The sequence below is a fragment of the Dipteris shenzhenensis genome, chromosome 30, assembly GCF_047967505.1.
Source record: "Dipteris shenzhenensis isolate YYH24624 ecotype China chromosome 30, Dip_SZ_1.0, whole genome shotgun sequence".
Taxonomy (NCBI): domain Eukaryota; kingdom Viridiplantae; phylum Streptophyta; class Polypodiopsida; order Gleicheniales; family Dipteridaceae; genus Dipteris; species Dipteris shenzhenensis.
In genome coordinates this window covers 1772698-1790657 of record NC_141625.1, presented here as the reverse complement: position 1 = coordinate 1790657, position 17960 = coordinate 1772698, and the positions used below count along the sequence as shown (strand labels likewise).

At 41.3% G+C, this 17960-nt stretch overlaps 1 pseudogene; it reads right to left on the bottom strand.

Annotated features, from left to right (window-relative positions):
- Positions 1 to 14997: 14997 nt before the first annotated feature.
- On the bottom strand, positions 14998 to 16901 carry LOC147881597 (uncharacterized; annotated as a pseudogene).
- Between the last annotated feature and the right edge of the window lie 1059 nt (positions 16902 to 17960).

Here is a 17960-nt window from a genome sequence, read left to right as displayed (position 1 = left end):
GTGGTTCTGCACCCACCAAAACTTGTGTGGCTCTCTGTTTCTCTCTCTCCCTCTTCCCTTCTTGCTTCCGTTGAGAGCACTCTCAACTGGTATCAGAGCCCGGGTGATCTAGCTGAGCGTGCGTGAATGCTTGAAGCTCAGCAGCTCTGTGGGAGGAAGGAGAAGCTTTGTGGGAAGCTTTGTGGGTGACTTTACTTGCATCCGAGTGTGCAGAGACCTTGGAGGAACCTTTGGAAAAGTCACTTTGGCTTTGCGAAGTGGTTTTGAGAGCCTATTATGTGGTTTGAAAGAAAAAGTCGTTTTTTGAGCTTTTCCCTATTCCGTTCGATGACAGAGACTCCGTATTGACTTGTAGAGGCAACTATTGCTTGCTTTTGGTGTCCACATTACTTCAGGAGCTTGGAAACACCTTCATTCTTGAATCCAGGATCATTTCATTGGAATTCTGGCTCTCTGTGTCAGTTTCTGCGTTTTTTGCCCGGGTGTTGGAACTCAAGTTTGGAGCAACCATTTGTAGATCTGTCAGTTCCGGTGGACTCAGGAGGTCCTAAAACTGCTATGTTGCTCATCATTCGCACTCCGGTGGAGTTTACAAATAGCTATGTTTCCAAAAACGTTTTTCAGTCCGTGTGTTGGACCCAGTGATTGAGACCACGGTTTCCAAAACTGTCTATCCCATTGCGTTTCGGACGCCCAAAAATCCCTACGTGTCAGTTCTTGCGCGATTCGGTGGAGGATTTTCAGAGTTATAGATCTCTGTGTATTCGATTTCGTCTCTCTGTTATGCATTTTTCATTCTAAGGTTTTGAAACCTTAGATTTATGCCACATGGCAGTGGATAAGTGTTGACTCCCATTTCTCACTCATCGGTTGGGATTTTGGAGTTCTGGCAGAAGAGAGATATTTGCAGATTTTCTTGCCGAGTCCGATTATGCAATGGCACCCATGTTTTCAGGCATCTCAGGTTCTATTTTCAGTAGCGGTCATTACCGTGGGACCATGATTTCCTGAGCATACCTTATGCAGATCACTCTGGTTGCAATTTGAGCATTGTGCGCTCATTTGTGGTATGAATTGGGTTGCAATGGATGATTTATAAGCCATTTGGATGCATTACGGTCCTTATTGGATGCGCTGATAGACCCAAATTGCCTTGTGGGATGCTATTTTTTATGGACGCTTTGCACATGGATGCTATTTTAAGTTGAGGGACAGCTTTGACACATTGCAGGTGATGCACTGATAGTGCTATGCTCTCTTGAATGAGATATTATTGATGCATATGCCAGTGGATGGTGTTTATGCTTGAGTCATTTGGCACTTATTGGCATTTTCTTTTGGGCCAGATTTGCTCATATGGATGCATAGTATATGCGCATGAGTCAGATGCATCTTTTGATGCTTTGAGCTTTGAATTTTGGTGATATTTCACTTTATTGTGGCATACACATTTGGGTGCACCTGGTATTTGGTGTGATTCTCTCTTGCAGGCACTAGCATTTGGGATTTTGTTTCATTTGCATCATGGCATACTCTTCCATGTCTCAAAAGGAGTTTTTCAGCATTAAAAAGTTTGATGGGAAAAACTTTTCTTTGTGGAAAGAACAGATAAGGGATGTGCTTATTCAAAAGAAGCAGATTAAACCCTTGGTAGGGATTGAAGCTAAGCCTGCAAATATGTCTGAGGATGATTTGAATGAGTTGGATGCATTAGCAAAGTCTACTATTAGACTTCATCTTGCAGAGTCAGTTTATTTCACAGTAGTAAATGAGCAGACTACGGAAGATTTGTGGAAGAAACTATGTGCCACTTATGAAAAGGAAACTGCCTCTAATAAAGTTTACCTCATGAAGAGGTTGTTTGAGCCGCAAATGAAGGAAGGGGTCTCCATTGCTTCTCACTTGAATGAATTCAATATTATTTTCAGCCAGCTTCAGGCTCAGAAAATGAATTTTGATGCGGAGACTAAGGCAATATTTCTCTTATATTCATTGCCATCCTCATGGGATACCTTCCGTACAGCTGTCAATAACTCTGCACCTGGTGGAGTACTGAAATTTGATGATGTTGTGGGTAGCTTGTTGGCCGAGGAGATTAGACGGAAGTCTATGGATGGCAACAAGCAGGATGCAGCCTTAAATGTGCAAAGGGGCAGATCACAGTTCAGGGGGAAGTCCCAAAAAAGAGTGAAGTCACGTAGCAAATCTAGGGCACGGAACATTGAGTGTTACCACTGTGGCAAGAAGGGCCATATGAAAAAGGATTGCTACAAGCTAAAAAGAGAGCAAAAGGATAAGAAAAAGAATGCAAATTGGGGTGCAAATCAAAAGGAAGAGAGTCCAAGGGAGGACAAAGGAAAAGTGAAGATCGAGGAGATCAATGCAGTCACACGTGATAGTGACAATGATGTTCTCTTCATGTCTAGTTTATCTGCAGAGTTGCTTACCACTTCAGATGATGCATATTCCCAGGATTGGATTTTGGATTCTGGTGCTTCATTCCATGTTACTCCCCATAGGGAATGGTTCTCCACTTATGATAGTGGAAAGACAGGTTGTGTGCATCTTGGAAATGACTATGCATGTGACATAGTGGGAGCAGGTGACATAAAATTTTCTTTTGCAAATGGGTCTGCATTTGTTTTGAAACATGTGAGACATGTGCCTAAGCTGACCAAGAGTCTTATTTCAGTGGGTCAGCTAGATGATGCTGGTTTTCACACCACTTTTGGCTTTCAAAGTTGGAAAATTCAGAAGGGCTGTATGCTTTTGGCCAGGGGTGCCAAGTGTGGGACTTTGTATCCCTTACATGTGTCAGGGGTATTTGATCATGTTGTTGCAATAACCGAGCAGCCAAGCACTTCTTTGTGGCATTGCAGGTTGGGGCACATGAGCCAGAATGGAATGAAACTGTTATGCCGTTTGGGTTATGTACCGCATTTGAGTTTCTCTGATTTTGAATTTTGTGAGCATTGTCTCTATGGGAAGCAGACTAAATCAGCCCATAAAAGAAGGGGAAAGAAAGAGTTTGAAATGCTTGATTTGGTGCATTCAGACGTATGTGGTCCCATGCCTACACAATCATTAGGCGGGGCTGAATACTATGTGACATTCATTGATGATGCAACTAGGAAAGTGTGGGCTTATGCTATAGCTCGGAAGAGTGATGTGTTCCAGGTATTTCAGAAATGGCTGGCCTTGGTTGAGAATCAGTCAGGTAGAATGCTTAAATGCCTACGGACTGACAATGGTGGAGAGTATCTCTCTCATGACTTTAAGCATTTCTGTGATACACGTGGGATTAAGAGGGAGCTCACATCCCCTCATACTCCAGAGCAAAATCTAGTTGCAGAAAAGATGAACCGTACCATTCAAGAAAGGTTGCAATGCATGCTTTCCAATGCAAGTCTTTCTGGTGGTTTTTGGGCTGAGGCAATGAAGACTGCAGTGCATGCGATCAATAGATCACCTAGTAAGAGTTTGGATGGTGGTATTCCTGAAGAGGCATGGAGTGGCAAGAAGCCCTCTTACTCTCATTTGCGTATATTTGGGTGTGAGGCATATGCACATGTGCCAAAAGAGCTTCGAAAGAAGCTAGATCCTAAGTCTAGGAAATGCATCTTTCTGGGTTATGGTGAAAGTGGAGAGATGGGCTATCGTCTCTGGGATCCAGAAGAAAAGAAGATCATACGCAGCCATGATGTGGTCTTCAATGAGAAGAAGATGCATAAGGCACCCATGAGGGATGTGGAAATGAGAAGAATCACTTTCCAAGATGTGAATCCACCTGCATATGTTGATAGGCAGCAAGCTGTCCATGCACCAAATGTGCAAGAAATGGTACCACCAAGTACTCCCACAGGTATACAATCAAGGGTAGATGATCGATCATCTATTGGTGGAAATGATGAGCCAAATGTGGCTGATATGCAAGTGGGACAGCAAGCTGAAATGCCCTTGAGAAGATCATCTAGAGTGTCTAGACCGCCTGATAGGTTTGTTCCAGGGGTAGACTATGTGATGCTTACTGATTGCGGGGAGCCTTCTTGCTACAGAGAGGCTATGATGCGTGAGGATAAACACAAGTGGGAGTATGCTATGCAATCAGAGATGAGTTCACTTATGAAGAATAAGACTTGGGACATGGAAAGAAAGCATTGCCATGTAAATGGGTCTACAAAATGAAGGTCACAGGTGATGATGTGCCTAGGTACAAGGCCCGTTTGGTTGCTAAAGGGTTCAAGCAAGAGAAGGGTGTGGACTTTGATGAGATATTCTCTCCGGCTGTGAAGATGACCACACTTAGATGCATGCTTGGACTAGTGGCAGTAGAGGATATGGAGCTTATGCAAATGGATGTCAAGACAGCTTTCTTGCATGGGGATTTGCATGAGGAAATTTACATGGTGCAGCTGGAAGGCTTTGAAGAAAAGGGCAAAGAGCATTTAGTTTGCAAGCTGAAGAAGAGTCTCTATGGTCTTAAGCAAGCACCTAGAGAATGGTATCAGAAGTTTGATGCTTTCATTCGGTCCCAGGGTTTTAGAAGGAGTGAAATTGATCACTGTCTCTACACTAAAAGGGTTAAGGATAATAGCCTGATAATCTTGGCACTATATGTGGATGATATGCTATTGGCTAGCAAGAATACTTATGAGCTAGATGCTTTAAAGGCCAAGTTGCATGAGGCCTTTGATATGAAGGATTTGGGACTTGCAGGTCATATTCTTGGTATGCGCATCACGCGTGATCGGAGTAGGAAACTCCTTTGGCTTTCACAAAAAGAGTATGTTACAAAAGTATTGCAACGTTTCAATATGGAGGGGGGGAAGGCAGCGAGTACTCCATTGCCTCCATATGTGAAACTGAGTCATACAGATAGTCCCAAATCAGATGAGGAGAGGGCCATGATGGCCAAGGTTCCTTATGCATCAGCAGTTGGGAGTCTTATGTATGCTATGATAGCTACTAGACCAGACATTGCATTTGCAGTGGGAGTTGTTAGCCGGTATATGGCTAATCCAGGAAAGAGGCATTGGGAGGCAGTTAAGTGCATCATGAGGTACATGAAGGGTACCAAAGAGATGTGCATCTACTTTGGTAAAGGAGACATGTGTGTATTTGGGTACAGAGATTCAAACTATGCAGGGCATGTGGATAGTAGGAGATCCACTTCTGGTTATGTGTTCACCTTTGCAGGTGGTGCAGTGTCGTGGATGTCTCATGCACAGAAGTGCGTTGCTTTGTCTACCACAGAGGCTTGCAGCCATAGAGGGTTGCAAGGAGGCTATATGGCTTGATCGGCTAGTGGGAGATTTGGGGATTCATACACGTGTACCGACATTGCATAGTGATTCCATGAGTGCTATTCAGCTAGCACGAAATCCGGTCTTTCATGCAAAGACCAAACACATTGAGGTCAGGTACCATTTCATCAGGGAGGTACTTGAGGACAAGCGCATAGAGCTTGTCAAGGTTCATACAGATGATAATCCTGCAGATATGCCGACGAAGAGTCTACCTAGTCACAGCGGTTTGAGTATTGTCGTGTATTGATGGGCATTGGATAGTATGCTCACTAGTTGTTCTCTCTTAAAGGCACATTGTCCTTTAAGTGGGAGGTTGTGGGGGTTAAAGGTCACTGTGCCTTAACCCCGGTTATGTACAATACTCAAACAAATATATAAATGAATGAAAAAGAAGATTAGGGTGGTTCTGCACCCACCAAAACTTGTGTGGCTCTCTGTTTCTCTCTCTCCCTCTTCCCTTCTTGCTTCCGTTGAGAGCACTCTCAAGTGGCTTGCTTGAGTTCATAAATTTTAATACACCTCTTGTGGAGTACTCTTGCACTATTTGTGCTGGGACTCGCATTAGTCGCAATCATCGACGTCCTTTTTGCTACACTTGCAACAAAGCCCAGCCTATTGCTCAAACTCCCATCTTAATAGGGAAGATAGTACAACATGGAGGTGAGGAAGTGACAGTGCGACTTTGCAGAAACTAGGTCGACAACATATTGGAGTTGGAGGCTCCATTCGTAGATCTTCATAGTGAAAGTACCCTTAGCGTGCACTCCATGCTACACTCCATCAAGTGTAATGGAACTTTCACTATGAATAGTTCTAGCCATATTATTGGGTTTGATGTAGATGCTTGAACATGTAATCATGTATTTCATTTGAAAGAAATAATTATGGTTGTCTTTCATATCATACCACAGTGTAAAGCTTGGTGCCCTTCAAAGTTTCCTATTGTATGCATGTAATTATGGCTTCTCCATAACAAATGGCTTATTGAAAAGCATAGCACTGGTTCGATCATGTTTCCATGCTTATGTTTCCATATTTTATGCAAGAAATAAACAAATACATTTCTCCAAAGTTTTCAATTGAAAATAATTTTCTTTGTTATATTACCAACTTGTAAGCAAATGGATATCTCCTTTGAGAAAGAACAATTGAAAACTTCAGCACATTTGACCACCTTGCAAATGCAAGCTTCCTAGAATAACACTGACGTTATTAGATATGTTATCCATCTTTTTCCATCACAATCATATTCATCCTTATTACACATGCTTATGGAATCCATTGAGCAAAATGCTAACTCTAGCAATTGCCCATGGAATGCTTTGAGAAATGTTGTTTTGATTCGAATAACAAGAGTGCGAGCACAAAAGAAGTTGCATACGTGGTATCAAATGCCTCTACTTTAAGAGCATTGAATCTAGTTGTTTGACTAAACTTGCACAACAATTGAATTATTCGTTCACCACATTCTATCGATCTACAACCCATGTCTATAGAAGTTTCCATGTATTGCTTTCTCAAACTACATTTTGCCATGCAATTCTTCTTGATGAAACAAACATTCCAATGCAAATCTCTCCCTTGCAAAAGTGTTCACATAAACGAGGTTATGTGGCTTGGGAAAAAGAGGATGAGATGACACAATTCTATCCAATCAAATATGCGCAAGGTGTATAGAATAAAAGATGCAAGTCTTAGAAAGGAAAACGAAGCAACTTTTGACGTTGCACTTGCTAAAGAACATCCTTTGTTTGAAGTACATAGTTCAATGGCCAACAACCAAAGTATGAGACAAGAAAAGGTGTCAAACAAAACTAGAAAGAGAAAAAGAGAAGCTAATATTTCTTGCACAAAGTATGGTAGAGCAATACGAGACTCATGGCAACATGCTTGTATATGCTACAACACTATAACATTTCTCTGAAAACTGAAGATAGTAAATATGAGATGAGTACCTTTCTCATGGAGAATAATAGTAGTGAAACAAAAATTCCTCCCAAGCAAAGATGTTTGTGTAACTGGCAAGACCCCATAACAACAGCTCAATACTATGTACACAGATTCCAAGCATTCAAACGGCTTTTAAAATAAGACGTTTCAATTATCAAAAAAGTAATGGACTTTTACTTTGTCACAAAATTCCAAAATCATGGTAGCCAGCATGACCACGGATTGCTTTGCATCCAGGGATCACCAATGTATGGTGTTTCTTCAAATAGTGAGATAGAAAACTTTGTTGACAAATACATATCATGTGACATATCAATGCTTAAGCTACCGAACCCAAACATCCAATTCAATAAACACAAGAAGACTTGCAAGAGAAGGAAAGGCTTGCCATTTTGGATTTCCTCACCCCCCCAATGCATACAACAATGCTCTTAACTCCTCTTAGTAAAGAAACCCAAAATAAATGCAAAGAACAAAATGCGGTGGTTTGCTTCTATTATTATTATTACAAGACAAGATGAATGGAATACAATTCATTCGTCTAGGAATTGTGGATTAGTTATGGGATTTCATATTTCTCAATGTACATATAGTTGTTAAGATATATTTATATATACATATAATAATATATGTATATGTATATGTATATATATGCAATATTATAATATTTTCAAAGTGACTGAAGTGATGTTTTCTTAGCTATGTGACTAGATAGTGTCCTTTAACAGGCCAAGGACCATAATGTGAGACAAAAGATTTTGATTAAACGGAGTTGAAGATTTGAAATAAATTGGTTGGATAATGCTAATGAGAGAGGAAGAGATGTTTCTATGATGACGGTAGCACTTAGTACAGCAAGAGAATGCTCTAAGTCTAGAAAGTGTCAAGACATGCCAAGGACTGGAATGTTAGACCGGGTGCACATCACTTTAGCACAACATTGGAGGGCCATTAATCCATGCCTAATGTTCTAATTTAGGTGTGTCCTTGGGCTCACTTAGTGTACTTTTGAATGATTACTTGGTTGCATGTATGTACAGAACAAAAATTTAATGTTTTTGAATAAATTGCTGTATCCTATAGTCTTCAAGATGCATGCTGCAACATAGCACTTGTAATGCTATAAAGGTCTCATTATAAATCCTTATTCCAGAATTTTTTGGTCTCATGTTCAAGTTTGGAATGTGTAATACAACTTGAAGACAAAGTTTGTCGAATTTCGTTGAGCAATGCATAAGTTATGGGTCATGCAAGATGCCACATCAGATATAACCATGAAAGATGCAACTGTTCTCTATTCCTCTTCATCTTGTATAAGGGTTTCATGTAAATAATTTTAGTCTGTGCAATATGCATGCAATCGTGAACTTAAACACCATTGACTCATCGATGATCTAGCTCATCAACATTCAGAATTTGAAAAGCATCTCATGAAAACTCCCTATATGAGTGCATGGCGATATGGCACTCATATCAAATTTGTCACTTGCAGCTTGTGCAAGGACAAGGCAACCTCTAGCTAAGCCACTTGGAGCTCCTGGGCATTGAGCCCTAATTTAATGAGGTTCCCACGCATCTGGCTAAGCCACTTGGAGCTCCCAGGCATTGGGCCTTAATTTGATCAGGTTCCACTCATTCTATGCATATCCACACATCCAAAATGATGCCAAATATTAAAATCAAAACCCAAAACATTAGTGCTCTATTTTTATAAATATAGGCATTGGTATATTAATGCGTATATCAATGGCCATACCAATGATGTGCTTTTTCTAGTACAACGTCTATTATGATAACCACAAATGGTTTGGGAACACCAAAAATTCGGAAATGCTTTTTCACCTCATTCTACAATGCGACTCTCCCTCACCTTGCTCCCTCAACCACCTTTCTCCCTCTATGCCAATCTCCCTCTCCACCTTGCTCCCTCTCCACCAAGCTCCCTCTCTATCTTGCTTCCTCTCCACAAGCTCCCTCTCCACCTTACTTCCTCCCCACCAAGCTTCCTCTTTAAGTTCCTTAAGATAAGTGGCTCTTTCATCCTATTTTGTTTCTTAAGTGTTTGGTTTCATTTTTAGTTCCTTTGTTAAGTCTCTAACATGTTTCCCTTAAGTTTTTAACATTCATGAAAGAAAAAAAAAAAAGATTTCTTAGAAAATGATGCCCCCTCTTATGAGAAGCAACAAGAAGAATGCCTCTTACTTTCTTGTTTCTCCTTTCTCTTGCTTTCATCTCCTTTTGTTGCCTAGTTTCTTCTTTGCCTTGCTTTCTTATTTCTCCTTTGACTTTCTTTGCTCTCCTTCCGTTGCTTCTTGATGGTTCTTATGAAAAATGTTTTTTTTTTTGTCTTTTGCATGCATCCATAGGCAACCCTAGTACACACCATACCTGGCAATCCGAGCTCTAGATTAGAAACTCTTCCCTTCCTACATTCCCTCTTTCTTCTCCCTTTTCTTCCTCTTTCTATATCTCTATTCTCTTTTTGCTACCTCCCTCTTTCATCTCTCTTTTCTTCTTTTTCCCACACCGCTTCCACTCTCATTTCTTCTCTTCTCTTTTCTACATCCATCCCTCTTCATCTCTTTTCAGCCCTTTTCCATCTCTTTTCTGCCCTTCCTTTGGTTTTCTACATCCCTTTTCTCTCTATTGCCCTTCCCTCTCTTTGGCCCTACCCTTTCTCTTGCCCTTTTTTTGCATTCCTTCCCTCTTCTCTCTTTTTTCTACCTTCTATCCCTCTTCTTTTTCTCCATTTTGTCTTCTTCCACATTCCCTCTTCTCTTCCCTTTCCCTCTTTCCACATTCCCTTTTCTTCTCCTCTTTTTCCACATTTCCTCTTCTCTTCCCTTTCCCTCTTTCCACATTCCCTTTTCTCCTCCTCTTTTTCCACATTCCCTCTTCTCTTCTCTTTACCTCTCTTTTCCACTTCTTTTTTTGCATTCCATATCTCTTCTCTTTTTGCATTCCATACCTCTTCTCTTTTTCACATCCTATCCCTCTTCTTTTTCAGCATTCACTCTTCACTTCTCTTTTCCTCTTTTCGCATTCCATCTTGTCTTCTATTTTCCTCTTTCCACCTTCCCTCTTCTCTTCTCTTCCTTTTTTTGCATTCTATCCTGCATTCTCTCCTCTCTTTTGCATTCCACATCTTGCATTCCATCGCTCTTTTCCTCTTCTCTTTCCACAATTTCGCATTCCATCGCTCTTTCACTCTTCTCTTTTTGCATTCTACATTTCGTTCCTCTTTTCCACTTCTCTCTCTTTTTTTTATGCATTCCATTCCTTTTTCCCTTTTCTCTTCTCTTCTTTTAATAGATTCCACATTCTTCATTACATCATTGTTTCCCTCTTCACTTTTTGCATTCTGGATTCCGCATTCCATCTGTCTTTCCACATTACTCTTTTAGGATCTCTTTCCCTCTTTCCGCATTCCCTCTTCTCTTCTCTTTTTCCACATTCCATCACTCTTTTTTGTATTCCCTCTTCCATTCTCTTTTTGTATTCTATGTTCCCTCCTCTCTTTCCACATTCTAGATTCTACACTCCATCGCTCTTTTTGTCTTCTCTTTCTACATCATGCAATCTGCATTTGATCCCTCTTCTCTTCTCTACATCCATACCTTTTTCCCTTTTCTCTTTCTGCAAGCAGATAATTAATGCACAATAGGCCTATAACATTTTCAATTGTACCCTAGGTGCCATATCTTGAACTAGCTCATTAGAATCTTCCCAAAATGAAACCAACAGTGACGGTTCCTAGTGTACTATCTAGTGTGCATGTGAGTGATCAGGGTATAGATAATCACACTCAAAGATTATTGGTTGCAAAGAGTATATCCTACCCACATGTATAACCTATGTCTGCTCATTCTATCCTCGTAAGACTCAATATTGGTACCTAGATGCATCAAGGCTCACCCCCAAAGCCAATATGAAAGCAACTAGGAATTGGACACAAGGACCATGGAATAGGCTGGATCTTGTGAAAAAGGAGATTGGAGCCACAATTGTTTTTTTGCAACTCAAGTTTTGCTAATTCAAAATTTTAATTCATTTGTTTGCATGTTCGTTGTAATAGCTATGTTTAGTCATGGGTCATCCAGCAGATCAGAGTCAAGCCATTCAACATGCATCTTGCAGATGAGTCTAAACAACATTATCTCTAGCATGATCCCTCACCAACTAGAGATATTTTAGTGACAGATTTAGTCTTACATCACCCCTTATCTTGCCTCTTTTACTTCTCTGTATAGTAGGCCACCTCCCCTCCAAGGGGTCACCTCTCTTGAGTGGGCAGTCCCCTCCTTGTGGTGAGGCATCATCATAGGAAGAGTATGGGATGTTGTGATTTAGGAGCCTCAGATGACGTGGATGAGTCTAGACATTCCACGCTGAGACAGATATACTGAGACACAACACACCACTACCACCACCTCTCGCTCCAATTCCACCCCTCCCACCACCACTGCCGCCCCTTCCAATGCCACCATACACATGCACCACCTACACACCTCCCAATGTTGTGGCCACCCCTACATCTACCACCTTAGCCCATTCTCATGCTCTTGGTTTCCCTTAGAGGTAGAGCAACTTTATCATGTCAATGACTTAAAGGAGATCATCAAGGATGACAAAGGAGCTACCATCATAGCTCACATAATGAGGCAGCTTATTGCTGTGATGTTTGAAAAATACATTAGATCCATGGCTAAGGCAAACCTAAATGAAAAAATACTATGTCATAGCTTAGCTCAAGGAATATCTAGTATCACCCTGTCAGGAGTTTGATATGAGGTACATGCTTAGATGCATGGGAGATGTTCTCAAACATCACCGATTAAAGATCTGTGACATGGTAAGGGAGGCCAGGTTGATGGCTCCTCATGTGAATAAGCGAGATTGGAATAGGGCCAAGGTAGAGCTTTGCAACAAGCCATAGAAGTGGGACAAGCATCAGAAGGCGTTACAAGCACGTATGCGTAGTAGAGGTGCTTCACACCTCGGGAGTGGTGGTAGCAAAGGATTCAAGGCATTAGTGGTAAGTATATGTGTACTACATAATTCTTTTGTATTTTTTGGTTTTGTTTGAATACATTATTTTGATCATAGCACTTCATTTAATGTTTTTAATCTGGGTTAACAAGCATTTTACAATTGGTCAAAACCCTACAAATGAGGACTATAGATATGCACTTGAGCATGGCACATGAGCTCTCTATGAGAGGTTGGATCACAGGGGAGTACCCATTGAATGGTAGTTGAAAGTCACCATGTAAGTCTTTGATCCTCCTTATTCTTGATCATATTTCACCTTTCCATTTTTACAGTCAAGCTTTAGTTATATTTTCTAAATTGTTTCATGCAACATTCTTAGGGCATGGCCAACCTGTGTGAAGACATAGGTGAGGACATCATGGGAGGAGACAAGATCGGAGGTGCAAGAGGTAAGAGCAAAGATTGACATGATCAAGAAGAGGAAGAGGAGGAGGAGGAGGAGGATCAATAGTTTAGTGTAGATTCTTCCATGCTTCAGGATTTTGCAATTTTGTACCTCTCGTTCATTTTGTATTACCCTCTTTGAAAGGGAACTTTGTAATAATACATGATGTGAGAGTTTTTGGCAATTTTGCAATTTTGTAGCTTGGATGGCACATATTCATTTTTATATTACCTTGTTTTTAAAGGGAAATTTTGTAATAAAAGATATATAGTGGGGAAGAATGAGGCTAGAACAAGCTGCATTTTGTTTTTTGTTTTTTTTAAACACAGTGTCAGGCCCAACAGTTATACTGACGTTGTCAAATACTATCGATCACTATCAAGACCTGACATTGGCACCAATGTGTGGTTTTTGATGGACATACCAACAATTTTCCTAGTAGCAAATTTGCCATAATATGTGGTTTAATCATTCTTTAGTTATTATAATGGATTTAACATGAATATAATTCATTTCTTGTAGAATCTACTTATATCCATGATTGCGTATTTGTTTTATCTTTCCTTCCAATGGTTTTAGTATCATAGTTTTGTGCAGAGAAGATTTAGGATCAATAACTTTTGGTTTGAACCCTTAGTAGTGATGAGTTGTGTTTGAATGTACTTTATATTATTCCTTAGTAAATGCCTGTTGCATGTATTGTGACTATCAATAAAATCTTTATCACATATTATGTGACTATCTAGCTAGCTATCATTAGGAGCGTGTCTTTGGCTGCCCTCCCTTCTCTCCCTCTCATCTCCTCCCTCCTCCTCCCCCTCCCTTTTCAATGTGAATTCTGATGGGAGAATATGTGTTTCCAATACTATGACAATGATTATGTCAACATTTGGGCTTTTGGATATACTTTCCTACCTATAAGAACTTAGCAATTTATATGTTAATATTAGGTTAGGCTAATTTTCAATGTGAATTCTGATGGGAGAATATGTGTTTCCAATACTATGACAATGATTATGTCAACATTTGGGCTTTTGGATATACTTTCCTACCTATAAGAACTTAGCAATTTATATGTTAATATTAGGTTAGGCTAAGGTTAACCCAAGTTTCCACAAGCTTGACTTTGGGTAGGGTGTTGGAATCAATGGACCAAAAAGAACAATTGCAAGCCCTGATTCATACAAAAGCAAGCCACAACCTTATCTTCTTGGGAAACATGGAAAGAGCTCAGTCGCCTCTAGTTATCTTATTTTAAATCTCAATCTATAGGAGGTACTTCAATAAATCTTGTTGGCTCTCTAGTTATTAAATGTTTCAAAGGGAAATCATATTGTGCCTTGCAAGGATTTTGTGACCCCTTGGTACATTTTTAGGAGCTATCATGGATGGTAAGAGGTGGATCCAAGTTTTAAATCACCAAATTTATTAGCATGAAGGGATAGCCACCTTCAAAACACAACCAATTTAAAGATCAAGAACTACACCTCAATAATAATTGCTATGTGAAGATTTTTAATGTCTGAAAGTACTAATCTTTACCAATTATCAAAGTAAGTGCATCAATATTAGATTCAACACCCCCATTTCGATTCTCAATAAGAACCATTACAAGATCCAAAAAGATGGATGCTACCAAGTGAATGTGGAGAGACCCAAGGATACTTCAAATTTGAGTCGTGCATATGGATTCCTAAGAAACCTCAGCATCGAAAGTCAAACTGTCATGCAAACAACAGAGAAAGTGATGATGTCAAATAAATAAAGTGCACTACCATTGGACCCCAACCATTACATCAAGCCTAGGGTTATTACCTAGAGCACACTTCTATCTAGATATGTAATGTACATTATACAAACTCATCCTCTATGTGCATCAACAATAATTTCATTAACAAGGTGCAAAGTAGGAGTGGAGACCTATGAATCTACACCAGTCACCATCAAATGAGAGGCAACAAAAATTAGTAAGCCTAAATCAAGGCCACCCTACCTTAACAAATGTAGTTACATAAGAACATACTCTTGCAAGGACAAGGGCAAAGCAACATTAGTTCAGGACTACGTAAGTGCGACATCTATCTTCTATCGACTAGAGACATAAGAACTTATTTCGAAAAAAGGGACATTGCCCCAAGAACTTATTTGACCAACGATAAATATAAATGTCAACAATAACAACACATCATCTCCAAGGAAAATGCTAGTTGCATAAGAATTTACCAACAAGGAAATAAAATTCACTTTGAAAGCCCCATATGGAATTTCCTTATTGAGAATTGTTCCAATGTTGAGGAGGCTAGTTTACTGCACATGGGAAGTGGCAAAGAGATGCAACAAGGGCGTTGTAGAAGGAGAGTTGCCTTCAAAGTTGGTAGTAGAGGTGCACATGTGGACATGAGATGAGGAGGAGGTTGTGAGAGAAGAATCAGCGGTAGCAGCAAACGAGCTAGTGGACATTGTAGCTTCAGAGGTAGGACATGATGAGAAGCCATCAAAGGAGAGAGAGGAGAGAAGGGGAGGTGGAGGGACATCGATCACACCCTCAAGCATCTGGACCAAGGTAGCCATGGTAGGCCGAGTGGCAGGCTGTGACTGGACACACCAGAGGGCTATACTCACCAGACGTTTGAGGCTGGCAAGGGGCACGCTTCCTTGAAGGCGTGTGTCGAGCAATTGGGCGAGGTCATGGCCATGCTCCTCGGCTAGAACAATAGGGTGGGAGTCATGCATGGGTGCTGGTGGCAAAGCAAGGATGGCGGCCGCAACACGCATGGCCCAAGTGGGCAAGTAGCCAACATCGCCATCAAGGCACCGTCGACCGCTCACTAGTTCGAGCAAGACGACACCGAAGCTGTAAACATCGATACGAGGGGTGATGGTGGGGTCACGGAGCCACTCTGGAGCAAGATAACCCCTGGTTCCTTTGAGGGTGGTCATGGCGAAGCTCTGGTGACCACCTGGCACAAGCTTGGCGTGGCCGAAATCTGCCACCTTGGCACCCATGTGGGAATCGAGAAGAATGTTCTCTGGCTTCACATCGCAATGCACGATCCTCTCTTCAGATTCATGATGAAGGTAAGCCGGCCTCTGGCTGTTTCCAATGCTATTCTGCACCTCATCTCCCAATCAAGCACCTCCCTTGAAGAATCTGTTTTCGATTTCGATTCAAACAGCCATTTGTCCAAAGATCCGTTGGCCATGTGCTCATACACCAGTAGCCTCATCCCTTCTTCCATGCAGAATCCTCTCAGCCTCACTAGATTCACGTGCGATATGCTCCCAATCGTTGCAACTTCCGCCCGAAATTGATCCCAGCTCTGATCCTGCGCTCCTTCCAGTTTTTTGACGGCTACTTTGATCCCAGACGGAAGAACACCTTCGTACACTGTCCCAAAACCTCCAGCACCTAGTTTGATGGAGAAGTCTTTGGTTGCAGCTTGGAGATCTCTGTATGAGAACCGTGGAGGAAGTCGAGGAAGCTCAGTTAAGAGAAGACCGCTTCGACGAGATGCAGCCGGCATTGTGAAACCTGTTGGACAAGTGCACTGAGCAGTCGCGGGATCGCATATACTGAATTGATCTCCACAGTGATAGGGGTTTTCGCAGGCACCCATTGATGAGTTATAAAAGAGTGTCCAATTACTGCCATTCCAGTAATATGCCAGCAAGTTGCCGAATTGATTCCCTATATTGAGTACTCTCCCCGTGCCGTGCGGTACTGCTTTAATTGTAGGACGTAAGGTTCCAAGAACCGTCGACTGGTTGTCATAAACAATTATGCCATCCTCTATGGTTGCTTTGATTTGGAATCTACACCGTAACTCCAATATACGAAAGGGGTGCTATTGTTATTCCCGTTCGTGTAAAGAAATAGCCGACCCTAGCTGCCTAATTTCATGCCGTACTTTCCTGGAACACTGAACTGGGCGTTCAGAGCTGGAAGCGAAGAAAAGAGTGTAGTGTTTGTGGTAAAATTCATGCCTGATGCAACGTAGAAAACTGGACTCTGCTGGAAACTCTGCCACACAGGGCGTCCCTGTGCACCTCTCAAAACCAGATTGCCAGACTCCTCCAAGATCAAGCTTTGGACGCCCCATCCGGCAGTGCCGGTACTTCAAGACGTGCGGCTTCCGTCGGACTGCAGTGACAAATCGCCGCTGGCACTTGGGTTCAGTTGACAGCGGATTCGCATTATTGGCAGCCCAAAGCTGACATGGGACAAGGAGCGTAGAAAGGAACGCAGGGGCAGACTTCATGGCGGTGAAGGAGCATGGGTCTCTAGAGAAGGAGACCTCGATGCATCACATTGAAGCTCAAAAGTAGAAAAAGTCTTCGAAAAACTCAAGGTCTATGAGAGTGATACAACGAGCTGAAGGGTGGAGGTGAAGAGATATAACAAGATGACTGAGGGACGAGTTGAGTTGATTTGGGAAGAGAGAGAGAGAAAGAGAGACTAGAAGATTTGTCAGCATTTGGGAAGAGAGAGAGACAAAGAGAGACTAGTTGATTTGTCAGCGCAAAAGTTACATGTGCTTTTACAATCCAAATTTCAAGACATTATGGCCATGCTGTAATGAAAGGAAGAGAGTCGTTGAGGTAGTACTAAAGAAAGGCAACCTAACCAGGTGGCAAAACACTATAGCCCTTCTTTAATAAAAACAGCAATAGTTGGGGTAAAGACTACATTTAATGTCCCTTAATAACTAGCACGCTTTAGTGAAAGAAAGAGTACTTGAGGTAGTACAATGACTCTTGTACTAAAGAAAGACAACCTTTAGTGCCCTGTAGTGACACTATGGCCATGCTGTAATGAAAGGAAGAGAGTCGTTGAGGTAGTACTAATGAAAGGCAACCTAACCAGGTGGCAAAACACTATGGCCCTTCTTTAATAAAAACAGCAGTAGTTGGGGTAAAGACTACATTTAATGTCCCTTAATAACTAGCACCCTTTAGTGAAAGAAAGAGTACTTGAGGTAGTACAATGACTCTTGTACTAAAGAAAGACAACCTTTAGTGCCCTGTAGTGACACTATGGCCATGCTGTAATGAAAGGAAGAGAGTCGTTGAGGTAGTACTAAAGAAAGGCAACCTAACCAGGTGGCAAAACACTATGGCCCTTCTTTAATAAAAACAACAGTAGTTGGGGTAAAGACTACATTTAATGTCCCTTAATAACTAGCACGCTTTAGTGAAAGAAAGAGTACTTGAGGTAGTACAATGACTCTTGTACTAAAGAAAGACAACCTTTAGTGCCCTTTAGTGAC